Below are 15,283 nucleotides of genomic sequence, written 5' to 3'. Positions count from 1 at the left end.
ACAGGGCAGGATAGGCCGGACAATCTCAGGCTTAGCACAATAACTTGTGAAACAGAGGGTGCTGAACGGGAAAGAAAGCAATTGAACTTATCAATGTCACCTGTAACTTAGATGATTTTAGTATAAAGCTCTCTCACGTGATTGGTAGCCTCACTCATATAGAGGATAGTCTCTCTGTAGGACGGCCCCCACAGTTCCCTCGATCTATCCGTCAAAGAGCAATGCAGATGAAAGCACTCCAGTCTACCTGCTCTCAGGATTGTCAGTCTGGCTTGTCAGCGGTCAATGATTCCTCCTCACTCTTTCACTCTCTGCAGTCTGGTCCAGCTCGGATCTCTAGCATCCCACACGGCCTTCTCCTCACACCTGCTCTCCGGCTCTCACTGTTCACTTCTTGTCCTCTGGTTCCCAGGCTTCTGTATTTATCTTCCCCCACACCTTTAGCCAATGCCTCTGAGAAATGTAGTTTGTTAGCTCGTTGTTAAGCAGCAAAGTCCTGCTATCAGCCTACAAGTCCAACAAAGCTTTTCTTCAACAAAGTCTGTCTAACTGACCTGCACAACACTGCCATCTTGTGTCCATTTAACATCCTGCAGCCAGTATTAATGCAGGGTGTTACAAACATTATCTGCACAATTTCCTTTAGATTTACCAAAACTATGAAATGGGAGGACTCACTTGAAAAACCTACTCAGTTTGTATCAAATCAAGTTGGCCATTGCACTGCATAGCTGATGGGAGATCTAAAGAAGACTGTACAATCAGATTGTATGGTGTATGGCTACCATAAAGGAAGAAGTAGGAAAGTGGGTGGAAATAAAAAAGAGGAGGTATATTGATGAGGGAGGTGTGGTCCAGAGAAGTAAAACACTACATTTTTTGATACAGTAAGGCAGTGCATGATGTGATATGATGGATTGGATGGTCACATTATGCTACAGGAAGTAATGGGTCCAAAATGAGGTGCAGACTGACCCCTGGTTCACACTATGACTGTGGCTGGTGCAGTAATCACATCTGTTCCCGCACCCACAACCACCCACAGCCATATTTCATTTCTCTTCTGAGATGTGGGGGGGGGGTGGCATTCATTATGAATGGCACCCCCATGCATCTCATCCCACAGCGTGATCACAGTGTGATTGTGCGTGCTGCAACCACACGGAAACCCCATGGTCAAAATGACAACATGGTTTTTGTGCGGATGCATTTTTGAAAAATTTCCTTGCGTGAAACATGGGTACAGCAGCCCGTTCAAATGAATGGGCTGCCATTCCCATGCAAACATGGGCAGCATGGGCCACACTAGTGTGATACGGGCCTGAAGGCTTCCATGGACTGTGAGAGATAAGCACATTAGGATGGCTTGGGCTGAAAAGACATTAGAAAAGACTTCTATTTATTATGAACAGTCAAATTCTGCCTTAAAAAGGTGAACTTAGCCTTTAAGTGTCAATGGTTGCTGGGATGCAGGCATCTGGGCCACACATCATCACATGTTTCTGGGTGCAGGCATCTGGGCCACACAACATCACATGTTTCTGGGTGCAGGCATCTGGGCCACACAACATCACATATTGCTGGGTGCAGGCATCTGGGCCACACAACAACACATGTTTCTGGGTGCAGGCATCTGGGCCACACAACATCACATGTTTCTGGGTGCAGGCAGACTGGCTGCATAGCCTCAATGGTTGTTATGGTGCTGGTGGCCTGCTTCATGGAAATGATGATGATCCAGGACAAGCAGCGTTGTCCATTTTTGGAGCTCCCGCCTCCTCTTGCTGTCTGTCACAATGCCCGCCCACTTTTATCCCCATCCCAGTCAGCTCTACCATTCTCTGTGTGACTGTGCTGTCCCCTCCCCTGCAGAGCGCAGAGCACTGTGCACCCATTAGGTCCAGGCTCCATGTAGGAGAGCAGTACATACTGACTGGTGCAGACATGGCCGCTGGAGGGAGGATAGTCTTTCTCATATGTCCTCTCTCCTCTCCCAGATGCCCTTCCTATTAGTGAGGGTCCTACAGTCATCACATGGGGGGCTTACAAAGTGATCAATGCCAGCAGAGTGATGAGATTGGCTTGCTCTGCTCCGGCACTTTTATTACTCACTATCTCTGCAAAGTCTACAGTGTACAATAGCTTCATAGTTCCAGGAGGGCTGAGAACACTGTCAGATCGTCTCCACATCCATCTCTCTGCCATCACTGCCACCCAGCTGTCCTAAGGTCAGAAGGAATGTATGACTTTGCTGCCACTCCTGAAGGACAAGTATGGAGAATGGTTTTACTTATCACACCACTGTTAGTTCCACCCCCTACTTTACCCTCTGTCCTGGGGGGTGGATGTGGGGAAATTCATGGAAATGGGCTGCCAAGGGGTACCAAAGCATGATACAATGCATTGCACCAGCAGTAATACATATATTATGTGGGACACAACTAGTAACAATTATATTGATGGAATAATTTCTACTATTCTTTTTGTAGAACAAGATGGAGAGTTCGTTTTACCTGGGGAAGGTTTATAGTTACAGAGAGAAAGAAGGTAATACAACAAATACTGTCATGCACCACCTGACAGTATCTCTAGCGATCCACAGCACAGAATTCCCCAGGGCGCGGGGTCTAAGTCCCAGTCTGCTTGTTCACCAGGGCCCCTGATGGTGGGGATGGACTTGGAGCAGACAGTGACCAGGTCGCGGCCCCTGAGTGCACCCGTCTGTGGTAAAGGGAACCGCCAGAGGTATGTACTGGAAGAGAGCCTGATGTGAAGAGGTGGATATACCTGAGCAGTGACGGGATCTGTGCTGGATGGATGGATGTCAGGGTAGTGTAGCGTAGTCAGACGGGCCGGGTCGGTAACAGTGGAGACAGCACGTTACAGAGCAGTGGACAGAGAGTAGTCGGGTCACACGCCAGGTTCAGCAACAGGGGGTCAGATAATCAGGGGTATGCAGGAGAGTAGTCAAACGAGCCAGGAGTCAGAGCAGGAGATGGTCAACAAAGGTCAGGATCAAACAGGGCTGGCAACAAGGTCAATCAGCAGGAACAACGAGCAGGAACAGGATAATAAAGACCATACGGCAACTTGAGTTTGTGCAGGGCTAGTTTAAATAGTGCGCCCTGCACTGTCATTGGTGCCAGGCGTGCATCCGCGATCGCAAGTGCGCATGCGCGGCCGCCGCCGCAGCTGTCTAGGTCCTAGCGCCCGCCGGTTAGAGCGCATCAGCGTTCTGCTCATGCACAGACCCCTGCACTGATGTGATTTCTGACATTGCCCCCCCCCCCCCTCGTTGGGCATCCTCCAGATGCCCAACTGATCTCTCTTCTGTGGGTGGTTGCGGAAAATTTTTTGGAGTAATCTAGAGGCGTGAACGTTTTGGGCTGGTTCCCATGAATTCTCTTCTGGACCATAACCCTTCCACTTAATAAGGAATTGCGTCTGGCTTACCCTCTTCCTACAATCCAAGATTGCCTCCACTTCAAATTCCTCTTCTTCGTCAATGGTTACGGCCTCCGGGGGTCTGGACCTCCGGTCTGGAAAGGGATCCGATGTTGCCGGTTTTAATAAGGACAAGTAAAAAACCGGGTGAATCTTAAAGGATTCGGGAAGTGTGAGTTCGTAAGCTACTTCAATAATTTGCCGTTTCACCCGAAATGGACCCATAAACTTCAGTCCCAATTTCTTTGATGGGCATGACATCTTTAGATTAGTCGTAGCTAGCCAGACCTGATCTCCCGGTTGTAGGATTAGCTCGCCTCTTCCTCTTCTGTCAAAAGCCCTTTTATTATCCTCCTGGGCCTTCGCAATTGCTTCTTGTAACACTTTATTGTTGGAAGAAAAAAATTTAGCATGATTTGTGTAGCGGGAACTGAACTTTCTGGAATCAGGTCAGGCAGAAACGTGGGATGGAACCCGTAATTAGTGAAAAATGGGGATTGTCTGGTAGCAGAATGACTTGCGTTATTATATGCGAATTCGGCTAACGGCAGGTGCGCCAGCCAATCATCCTGGAGAAACAAGTTATAGCATCTGAGATACTGTTCCAATGTCTGGTTCACCCTTTCGGTCTGCCCATTTGTCTGTGGATGGTATGCGGATGAGAAAGAAAGTTTGATTCCTAAGACTTCACATAGAGCTTTCCAAAATTTCGAAGTGAACTGGACCCTCCGGTCTGAGACAATATCTTCCGGAATCCCATGGAGTCTTACAGCTTCCTTCACAAATATTTGTGCCATCTCAGGAGCCGAGGGCATGTTCCTTAGTGGTAAAAAATGGGCCATTTTTGACAGGCGATCCACGATCACAAAAATTGCCATGTGATTTTGAGAAGGTGGGAGCTCCACTGGTAACGGTCGTAGTAAACCCCAGGCCTTGTTTCTGGCACAAGTTTTCACGTACGGTTCGCAATCCTTGACCATACTCAGCCACCAGAACCTACGCTGTAATAATTCTAGAGTCTTATATGCTCCAAAATGACCTGCCAATGGGTGATCATGGCAGTAGCCCAGGACTAAGGTACGGACCTCCTCGGGTACCACAATCTGTCCTTCTTTCCATAAAGACCTTCCTTGTTCTGCAGGGAAACCCCAGGTGGGTTTGGCATTCCTACAGATGCCGTCTGTAACTTGGAACGTAGTTCGGATTGGAGGGTGAGATCATTTCCAGTAGACAGAATGGTGTCTGACTTAGGGACCTCTTCTGGGTCCTCGAACATGCGCGAGAGAGCATCAGGCTTTTTGTTCTTGGATTCAGGTCTATAAGTTATATGGAACACGAATCTTGAGAAGAATAGTGCCCATCTGGCCTGGTGTGGTCTCAGGCGCTTGGCTGTCCTCAAGTATTCTAAGTTCTTGTGGTCTGTGAAAATCAAAATCAGATGCGTAGCCCCTTCTAGCTGGTACCTCCACTCCTCCAGTGCTGTCTTGATTGCCAAGAGTTCTCGATCTCCAATATCATAGTTCCTCTCTGCTGGCGTGAGTTTTCTCGAAAAGAACGCTACTGGGTGCATGAGTTCTTACCCCTTCTCTGGGACAGGACTGCCCCCACTGCATTCTCAGACACATCTACTTCCAATATATAGGGTAAGGAGGAGTCTGGATGGCTTAGAACATGGGGCTATGGTTAATAATCCCTTCAGGGCCTCAAATGCCGCCTGTGCTTCAGGTGTCCACTGGAAGCGAACCCCCTGCTTGGTGAGCTGGGTAATGGGGGACACAAGACCCAAAATGTTCCTAATGAACTTCCTATAGAAGTTAGCGAAGCCAATGAACCGTTGAACACCTTTTTTATCGGTGGGTACTGGCCATTCCAAAATTGCAGAGATTTTCTGGGGGTTCATTGCAACTCCCATAGTGGAGATAATCAGCCCCAAGAAAGCGATGATGTGCTGTTCAATGCTACATTTGTTCACCTTGGCATACAACCCGTGTTGGCGCATCAGTGCCAACACTCTTCGGACATGACTTCTATGTGTTTCCAGGGAGGAGGAGAAGATCAGGATATCATCTAAGTAGATGACAACAAAGATGTCTAGATAATCTCTGAACACGTTGTTTATAAAATGCTGAAATGTGGCTGGAGCATTGCATAGTCCGAAAGGCATGACCAGGTACTCAAAGTGCCCAAACCTAGTGCGAAATGCGGTCTTCCACTCATCCCCCTCCCTTATGCGCACTAAATTATAAGCACCCCTCAAACCTAACTTGGTAAAAACCACTGCCGACTTCAACCTTTGGAATAGCTCGGGAACCAAAGGGAGTGGGTAGCGATTTTTCACCATGATTTTGTTTAACTCCCGATAGTCCACGCAGGGCCTTAAGGATTTGTCCTTCTTTTCTACAAAAAAATTCCAGCTCCGGCTGGTGACGTGGAGGGGCGGATGAAACCCTTTTGGAGGTTTTTATCAATATAATCTTTTAGTACCCCCAGTTCCCGCTCAGATAAAGGGAATATTCGCCTGAAAGGAATCTCAGATCCTGGTAGCAGGTCGATTGGACAGTCATAAGTTCGATGTGGGGGGAGAATGCCTGCCCCTCGTTTACTAAACACATCGAGGTAGCTGTGGTAGGCTGGGGGAATGACCTGGATTAGTTCTGCATCCACGTCTATACATAGGAGGGACTGTGGAACTGAGGAAGCCTGGGAGTAGCAATGCTCCTGGCAGTAGGGAGATTGAAACTGAATAGACCCGGTCTTCCAATTAATCTGGGGATCATGTGCACGCAACCAGGGAAGCCCCAGAATAACTGGAAATAGAGGGGATGCAATGGCATCCAGATGAAGGAATTCCCGATGGTGGCCAGCCACCGTAGTACAGATAGGTGGGTCTCCCGGTCTACCAACCCCGATTTAATGCGTGACCCATCAGCTAGGAAGATATTCAACCCACATTCCCTTGTCTGTAGGGGGATCTTCTGTCGAGTCGCAAAGTCTATGTCTACAAAGCAACTACAAGCTCCTGAATCAATGATTGCCGTCGCTGACACGGTCCTTCCTGGAAGCTGGAAGGAAATAGGCACGGCTAAGTAGTTTGAATTATTAGGATAGGTGGGGGCACAGCAGAAAAAACGGAGGCACACTTACTCAGTTTTGCTGGGCAGAAACGTATCACATGACCTGCTTCCCCGCAGTAGAGGCAGAGATTGTTAACCCGATGTCTCTGGCATTCCTCAAAGGTTAATGACGGTCGTGTCAATCCTAATTGCATGGGTTCAGGTCTGTCGTCAGTTTCTGGGTTCCAGTTTACAACTGGAGAAGACTGGACTGGAACACGAGGTAGTACCCATGTTGGTCTCTGACCCTGGCTGGACCTCTCGAGTCTACGTTCCCGCAATCTGCGGTCGATCTGGATGGCCAGAGTTATGAGGTTTTCTGTGCCGGGTAGGCCCACTCTAGCTAACTCATCCTTGAGTGACTCGGATAAGCCCATGCAGAATTGGTGACGCAGGGCTGCATCATTCCATTGGGTGTCCCCCATCCAGCGTCTGAACTCAGAAGCGTATTCCTCCGCTGCTCGGCGACCCTGTCTGAGTGAATACAGAGCCGTTTCGGCTGATGCTGCCCGCTGCGGATCGTCGTATAATACTGCCATCACGTTAAAAAATGCTGTTACCAACTCCAGATGCGGATCGCGGGTCTCCATTAGCCGGTGGGCCCAACCCTGGGGTTCATCTTGCAGTAGGGAGATAATGAACCCCACTTTCAAAGATTCTGTAGAGAATATCCGCAGCTGCAGATTGAAATATAGTTGGCAAGCATTGCGAAACGCCCTGAATTTTCTTTGATCCCCATTGAAACGTTCTGGCAATGGTACGGGGGGGTCAGGTGGGGGTATCGAGACCACTGCTCTGGCAGGAGGTTCCGAGGTGTTGCCGGCCGAAGATGGAGTAAGCGGATTCTGAGATATAGATGCTGGTGAAGCTAGCACCTGGATATGACTTTCCAGGTGTGTGTAACCCTCCTGTAGTGTTTTGACAGCTTGGGTAAGCGCCGACAGATGTTGGCATATATCATCCAGTGGGGACGGTCCTCTTCCAGGCTCAGCCATGGCCATATGGTTCTGTCATGAACCGCCTGATGGTATCTCTAGCGATCCACAGGACAGAATTCCCCAGGGCGCGGTGTCTAAGTCCCAGTCTGCTTGTTCACCAGGGCCCCTGATGGTGGAGATGGACTTGGAGCAGACAGTGACCAGGTCGCGGACCCTGAGTGCACCTGCCTGTGGTAGAGGGAACTGCCAGAGGTATGTACTGGAAGAGAGCCTGATGTGAAGAGGCGGATATACCTGAGCAGTGACCAGATCCGTGCCGGATGGATGGATGGCAGTGTAGTGTAGTGTAGTCAGACGGTAACAGTGGAGACAGTTCCATGGTCTGTACACCTGCTGTGCTCTTTATGAAGGATTCCTGGTATAATAGTTCTAGCTGAGCTCAGCCTTGTATCCATGCATTGATCTTGTTCACCCTGCTTATATTTTGTAATTGTTAGCTTGGGTAATGGCCCTCATGGTGCTCAGCTGGGCTGCCTTGTACAATAGATTAGTCTATACAGATATAGCATCATTCTCTTTGTATACCATCTCTAGCCATGTCCAGCCTTGTCTCCTATGTATACCATCCTCTGATGATACATCATTTGTCTTCTTACAGTTGGCAGTCATGCTCACATGTAATCTATGTGTTTTTGGTTTACAGATGGGACCTACATAAGAGACTTTGTGTCTCTAAAATCCTTGGTTACACCACTTGGACATTCATTTATTTCTGAAGAAGTGATATTGAAGATTGGTTCCAATGTGAGCGTTGTGCTCCAAGATGTCCAGGTTCAGGCCTTTACACTGGAAGGGGATCATTTCACAAATGGTAAGCCACTCTAGGATAATAATATTGACTCTCGTTATGTAGCATTTTACCTGCACCTTTACCTCATGGGGATCTGATCTCACCATTGCAGACAGGATCACCAAACTCTGCAGAATCATCTCATCCAGTTGTTTCTTACATTTTCCTTTATTTTATTAACATCTTTGTTTTTCATTCATCTTCCTATGTCAGGGGCACAGCATTTTCTGATACAGAGGTCATGTCTCGGCTCCCTCACCTTCCCCTAACCTTCTCCCCTTTACTGTCTACACCATCCAGAGGAAACCTGGAACAAGGGGCATTAATGGCCTTTCTTTTTCATATTCTTCTTGCCAGGCTGACCCTCCTCCACAGACCCTGAACAGTTTGCAGATCAGGACTTTTGACCTTGCTCTATTTAAACTCGGCGGCATGTTTGTTCTAAGTCAGTGTTGGAGGAAATCTGAAGGTCTGAACTAGTATAAGACAATTAACATTTTCAGTAAATCAACCGTGACATCCAATGTATTTCAGCTTGAAGTGGACATGAGAAGGAAAGCTGAAGTATAACAATTTGTGCTCCTCCTCCTCTGATCCTCTGAGATATAAACCCCTCTAGATAAGGAATAGAAGTTGTTGGGGTAGCCAATCAGAGTATAGCAATGAACAGTAAACTGACAATTTAAATAGGCAGGAGATGAACATGTCTGCTTAAAGTAGCTTTAAAGGCCCCAGATTTTTACCTTCATGCATTCTATGCATGAAGGTAAAAAACCTTCTGTGTGCAGCATCCCCCCTAATAATTACCTGAGCCCCATTGCAATCCAGCAACTGTGCACAAGAGAATCGGCTTCCAGGGGACTCTCCCTCCTCAGCTGGGAAAGCCGTTGGCTCCCGCTGCTGTCAATCACAGCCATTGAGCCAGTGAGGAGAGAGGGACAAGGTGCAGGGCCAAAAGTTGTAAGTCTACTAAATATGGAATATATATTTGAAATGCATTACCCCTGATGTTCTGACTGCATATCTAATTTCTTGAGGGCTTAAAGTGTTAAACAACAGTAAAATAATCTATTTATGCAGTAAAGCATGCTTGTTATACTCACCGTGGAACCTAAGGGGTTAATCCTCTGCATTGTGTAAATATGCTGTTTGATCCTGTCTTCTCTGATCCTCCCCTTCTTCCAGTGCCCCCTCTTATCTCCTGATAAGACATATTATGTGAAGTCACTCTGCACAAGCTCAGTTTGGTGTGTATTGCTAAAATGTTTTTTTTCTTGGGAGAGTGCATGTGATCAACACAGGGATAAGTCAGCACTGTCCAGACAGAGGTTAGGAGTCCTGCATACTTCTAGAGCAGAGAGAAACTCCTCCTACAGGCTTTAACAAGTGCTCTGCTGGGCACTGATAGAAGCCACAAGACTGCTCTAACTGCTGATGAGAAAAGGTATTTAGCAGTTTAGATTTACTAAAATAAAAGCATTTCCATGTTGTGTGTACTCTGGGAGACCAGATATAGTGAATGCAGGGTCCTGGGTTTAGCAACACTTTAAAGCGGTTCTCCAGCCTCTCATTTTTATATATATACTATAAATATTTTATTTTATAAATATTTTATTTATAAGTACCAGGGACAGACTGAATATCTGCAAATGGTAAAGGGATTGGACTGCTGAGGACTGGGGTAAAGTCATTTTCTCTGATGAATCTCCTTTCCATTTGTTTGGGACATCAGGAAAAAACCTTGTCCAGGGCAGAAACAGTGAGCAATACCATCAGTCCTGTGTCATGCCAACAGTAAAGCATCCTGAGATCATGAATGTGTGGGGTAGCTTCTCGAACAAGGGAGTGGGCTCACTCACAAGAACACAGCCATGAATAAAAAATGGTACAAAAACCTCCTCCAAGAGCAACTTCTCGCAACCATCTTAGAACAGTTTTGTGATGAACAATGCCTATTCCAGCATGATGGAGAGCATTGCCATAGGGCAAAAGTGATAACTAAGTGGCTTGTGGACCAAAACATTAAAATGTTGGGTCCCTGGCCAGGAAACTCCCCAGACCTTAATCCCATTGAGAACATGTAGTCAATCCTCAAGAAGCGGATAAACAAAAAAATTCCCATAAATCCTGACAAACTCCAAGCATTGATTATAACCAATGGGCTGCCATCAGTCAGGATGTGCTCCAGAAGTTGATGGACAGCATTCCAGGGAGACTTGCAGATGTCTTGATAACACTGCAAATAATGACTCTTTGCATAAACTTCATGTAATTGTCAATAAAAGCCTTTGACACCTATGAAATGCTTGTAATTATACTTCAGTATATCAGAGCAACATCAGACAAAAAGATCTAAAACCATTGAGGCAGCAGATTTTGTGAAAGTTAATATTTGTGTCATTCTCAAAACTTTTGGCCAGGGCTGTATTCAGGGGATGGCTGGGACTGGTGCCTCACAGAAACATAGTCAGTGGAACACACTGATGGATTAGTTCAGGTGACAGGCAAAGATGTCCTCAGCAAACTGGCAAAGTATTGGCTAAGGCAGAAATGTATTCAATAAACAGAGAAGGATCAGTTCAGGTGGCAGGCAGAGGCAACACTGCAATGGTGTGGCAGTGATCAGGAACATTGTTGTTGGCTGCACTGGTTTGGTGACACTGGCACTGGTGTGGCAACAATCGGAGACACTGTTTCTGGCTGCATTGGCTCTGGTGACCTTTATGATTTGGATTTAAAGGGAAACTTCACACAAAAATCAAAAAGAAAAGCATGGGTCCCCTGAAATATCCATACCAGACCCCGATGTGAATGAGTAAGGGGTACATAGCACCGCTACTCCTTCACATAAAAACAGCAAACAATAAAAAAAACCACACACACCATTTTTGACAAGTTATTTAAGTAAGGAAAAATAAAACTAGAATTGAATAGAAAATACAGATGCAAAACACCTCATAGTGTAGTATTAAACCACTGTGAATGTACCAATAAAAGGTTAAAAAATGCACCCACAAAAGTGGAAGGTCATGTTGGCATGTACATAATATAAACCCGGAAATTTTCATGGATGGATGGATGACACAGATCCCAGTGTCCTTAGGGTATTGGTTATTGAGCCTGGCATCCCTTTCTGAGGGTGAACGGTTTAAGACCCTTGGGGCCAGAGAGAAATTTTGGATCTTTAAACTGGATACTGTACCCTATCAGTTTGCATGAAGAACTAGATGTAAAAAACATTGTATAATTGTTGGGTCTTATTAATCTCCATGGCCAATGTTTTTATGAATAGCCAATTTTGTTTCCCCTCCTTCTTTCCCCACCTTTTTGCGTACTACACCTCTAGACATCCATCTGAGAATTTATATATTATATATCCTTATTGGAGTATGCACATACAGTGTGTGTATGCTTGTTTATATACATTATATTGCCCCAAGTACTGGGCCGCATGCCTTTTCACGCACATGAATTTTAATGGCATCTCAGTCTTAGTCCGTAGGGTTCAATATTGGGTTGGCCCTGCCCTTTGCAGCTATAACAGCTTCAACTCTTCTGGGAAGGCCGTCCACAATATTTAGGAGGGTGTCTATGGGAAGGTTGGACCATTCTTCCAGAAGAACATTTGTCAGGTCAGGCACTGATGTCGGGGGAGGAGGCCTGGCTCACAGTCTCCGCTCTAATTCATCTCAAAGGTGTCCTTTCGGGTTGAGGTCAGGACTTTGTGCAGGTCAGTCAAGTTCCTCCACCCCAAACTCGCTCATCCGTCGTTGTGGACCTTGCTTTGTACACTGGTGTACAGTCATGTTGGAACAGGAAGGGGCCATCCACAAACTCTTCCCACAAAGCTGAGAGCATGAAATTGTCCAAAATGTCTTGGTATGCTAACGCCTTAAGAGTTCCCTTCACTGGAACTAAGGGGCCAAACCCAACCCCTGAAAAACAACCCAACACCATAATGCCCCCTCCACCAAACTTTACACGTTCAGTCAGGCAAGTACCATTCTGGCAACCGCAAAACCCAGACACGTCCATCGGAGGATTTCCAGACAGAGAAGTGTGATTGGTCACTCCAGAGAACATGTCTCCACTGCTCTAGTGTCCAGTGGCGGTGTGATTTACACCACGGCATTTGCCGTTTTGCATTGCACTTAGTGATGTAAGTCTTGAATGCAGCTGTTCGGCCATGGAAACCCATTCCATGAAGCTCTCGACATGCTATTGTTGTGCTAATCTGAAGGCCACACCAAGTTTGGAGGTCTTTAGCTATTGACTCTGCAGATAGTTGGTGACTTCTGCGCACTGTGCGCTTCAGCATGCGCTGACCCCACCCTGTCATGTGACGTGGCCTACCAATTGGTGGCTGAGTTGTTATTGTTCCCAGTTGCTTCCACTTTGTTATAATCCCACTAACAGTAGAGCGTGGAATATTTGGTAGCCAGGAAATGTCACGGATGGACTTATTGCACAGGTGGCCACCTATCACGGGACCACGCTTGGAGTCACTGAGCTCCTGAGAGCGACCCATTCTTTCACCAAAGTTTGTAGAAGCAGTCTGCAAGCCTAGTGGCTTGATTGTATACATCTGTGTCCATGGAGGGGATTGGAACACCTGAATCACATGATTTAGAGGGTTGGCCCAATACTTTTTGCAATATAGTGTATTTGTACTATATATACGTACACTCACCGGGCCACTTTATTAGGTACACCTGTTCAATTGCTTGCTAACACAAATTGATAACACTGTTCAACAGGTAAAAAGTTTTGGGCATAAAATTAGCTAATCTTACATAATTTTGGGGTGCTGAAAACGAAAATGACCCTAAAAAATGTTGATTGGCTCTAGTTTCCATGATATATTCACCCATCTAATGACGTAAGCCATTCAAAATTATGATGCAACTTCAGCTGCATATTGCGCAATTGATACTGGTGACCAATAGAAAATTGCATGTATACTGAGATGATGCAATATTAGCCTTTAATTGCATCACTTCACTGCATAAAAGCTGCAGTATCTGTAGCTGATTGTAGTTCGACAGCGTCTTTACATTTCGTTTTATGCTTATATAGGCTACTCAGTAATGCCTCGAACTTGTGTGAATAAAGCAGATAATTTCTTCTATATCTGCGGTGAAATAACTTTTATCTCACAAAAAAGGAGGATAACAGGAATGATTAAGAAAGCCTACAACTTGTATTTTGGCTGCAAGATAGGAGACCAGGACAAGAGCTGGGCACCACATACAGTTGCAAGAAAAAGTATGTGAACCCCTTTGGATTACGTGGAGTTTTGCATGAATTGGGCATAAAATGTGCTCTGAACGTCATCTAAGTCACAACAATAGAAGAACACAGTCTGCTGAACATAATACTACACAAACATTAGATGTTGCCATGGTTTAATTGCACATAACATGTAAACATTCACAGTGCAGGGAGGAAAAAGTATGTGAACCTTTGGACTTAATAACTGGTTGACCCTCCTTTGGCAGCAATAACCTCAACCAAACGTTTCCTGTAGTTGCAGATCAGACCTGCACAACGATCTGGAGTAATTTTGGACCACTCCTCTTCACAAAACTGTTTCAGTGTAGCAATATTCTTGGGATGTTTGGTGTGAATCGCTCTCTTTAGGTCATGCCACAGCATTTCAATCGGGTTGAGGTCAGGACTCTGACTGGGCCACTCCAGAAGGCGTATTCTGTGCTGTTGCAGCCATTGTTTTGTTGAATTACTTGTATGCTTTGGGTCATTGTCCTGTTGCATCACCCATCCTCTGCAGAGCTTCAGTTGGTGGACAGATGGTCGTATGTTTTCCTGCAAAATGTCTTGATACACTCTGGATTTCATTTTCCCATCAATGACAACAATCCATCCAGGCCCTGAGGCAGCAAAGCAGCCCCAAACCATGATGCTCCCTCCGCCATGTTTTACAGTGGGGATGAGGTTTTGATGTTGGTGTGCTGTGCCTTTTTTTCTCCACACATAGTGTTGTGTGTCCTTCCCAAACAACTCAATCTTGGTTTCATCTGTCCACAGTATATTTTGCCAGTAGTGCTGTGGAACATCCAGGTGCTCTTTTGCAAACTTCAAACGTGCTGCAATATTCTTTTTGGACAGCAATGGCTTCCTCCGTGGTGTTCTCCCATGTACTTCATTCTTGTTTAATGTTTTCCTTATTGTAGATGTGTCAACAAAAATGTTAGCATGTGCCAGAGATTTCTGTAGGTCTTTAGCTGACACTCTGGGATTCTTCTTTCCCTCATGCAGCATTCTGCGCTGTGCTCTTGCAGTCATTTTTACAGGACGACCATGCCTAGGGAGAGTAGCAACAGTGCTAAACTTTCTCCATTTGTAGACAGTCTGTCTTACCGTGGACACATGAACATCAAGGCTTTTGGAGATACTTTTGTAACCCTTTCCAGCTTCATGCAAGTCAACAATTCTTGATCGTAGGTCTTCTGATAGCTCTTTTCTGCGAGGCATGGTCCACATCAGACAGTGCTTCTTGAAACCAGTAAACCCAAAACAGGTGTGTGTTTTTTAAGGGCAGGACAGCTGTCAGCAACACATCCAATATCATCACACTGATTGGAGTCAAGGTTGGCTCACTCCTGGCTCCAATTAGCTCTGGGAGAAGTCATTAAGCTAGGGCTTCACATACTTTTTCCTCCCTGCACTGTGAATGTTTACATGTTATGTGCAATTAAACCATGGCGACATCTAATGTTTGTGTAGTATTATGTTCAGCAGACTGTGTTCTTCTATTGTTGTGACTTAGATGACATTCAGAGCACATTTTATGCCCAATTCATGCTAAACTCCATGTAATCCCAAGGGGTTCACATACTTTTTCTTGCAACTGTATATGCTGCAATTCTTGTGGGACGGCACTGGAGCAATGGTTGAATGGAAAAAAGGCATCTATGCCT

This window comes from Staurois parvus, unplaced genomic scaffold (assembly GCF_062004578.1).
Source record: "Staurois parvus isolate SC_StPar_1 unplaced genomic scaffold, SC_StPar_1.0 ptg000870l, whole genome shotgun sequence".
Classification (NCBI taxonomy): domain Eukaryota; kingdom Metazoa; phylum Chordata; class Amphibia; order Anura; family Ranidae; genus Staurois; species Staurois parvus.
The sequence above is the reverse complement of the archived record's forward strand: the minus strand, read 5'-3'. Positions refer to the sequence as shown.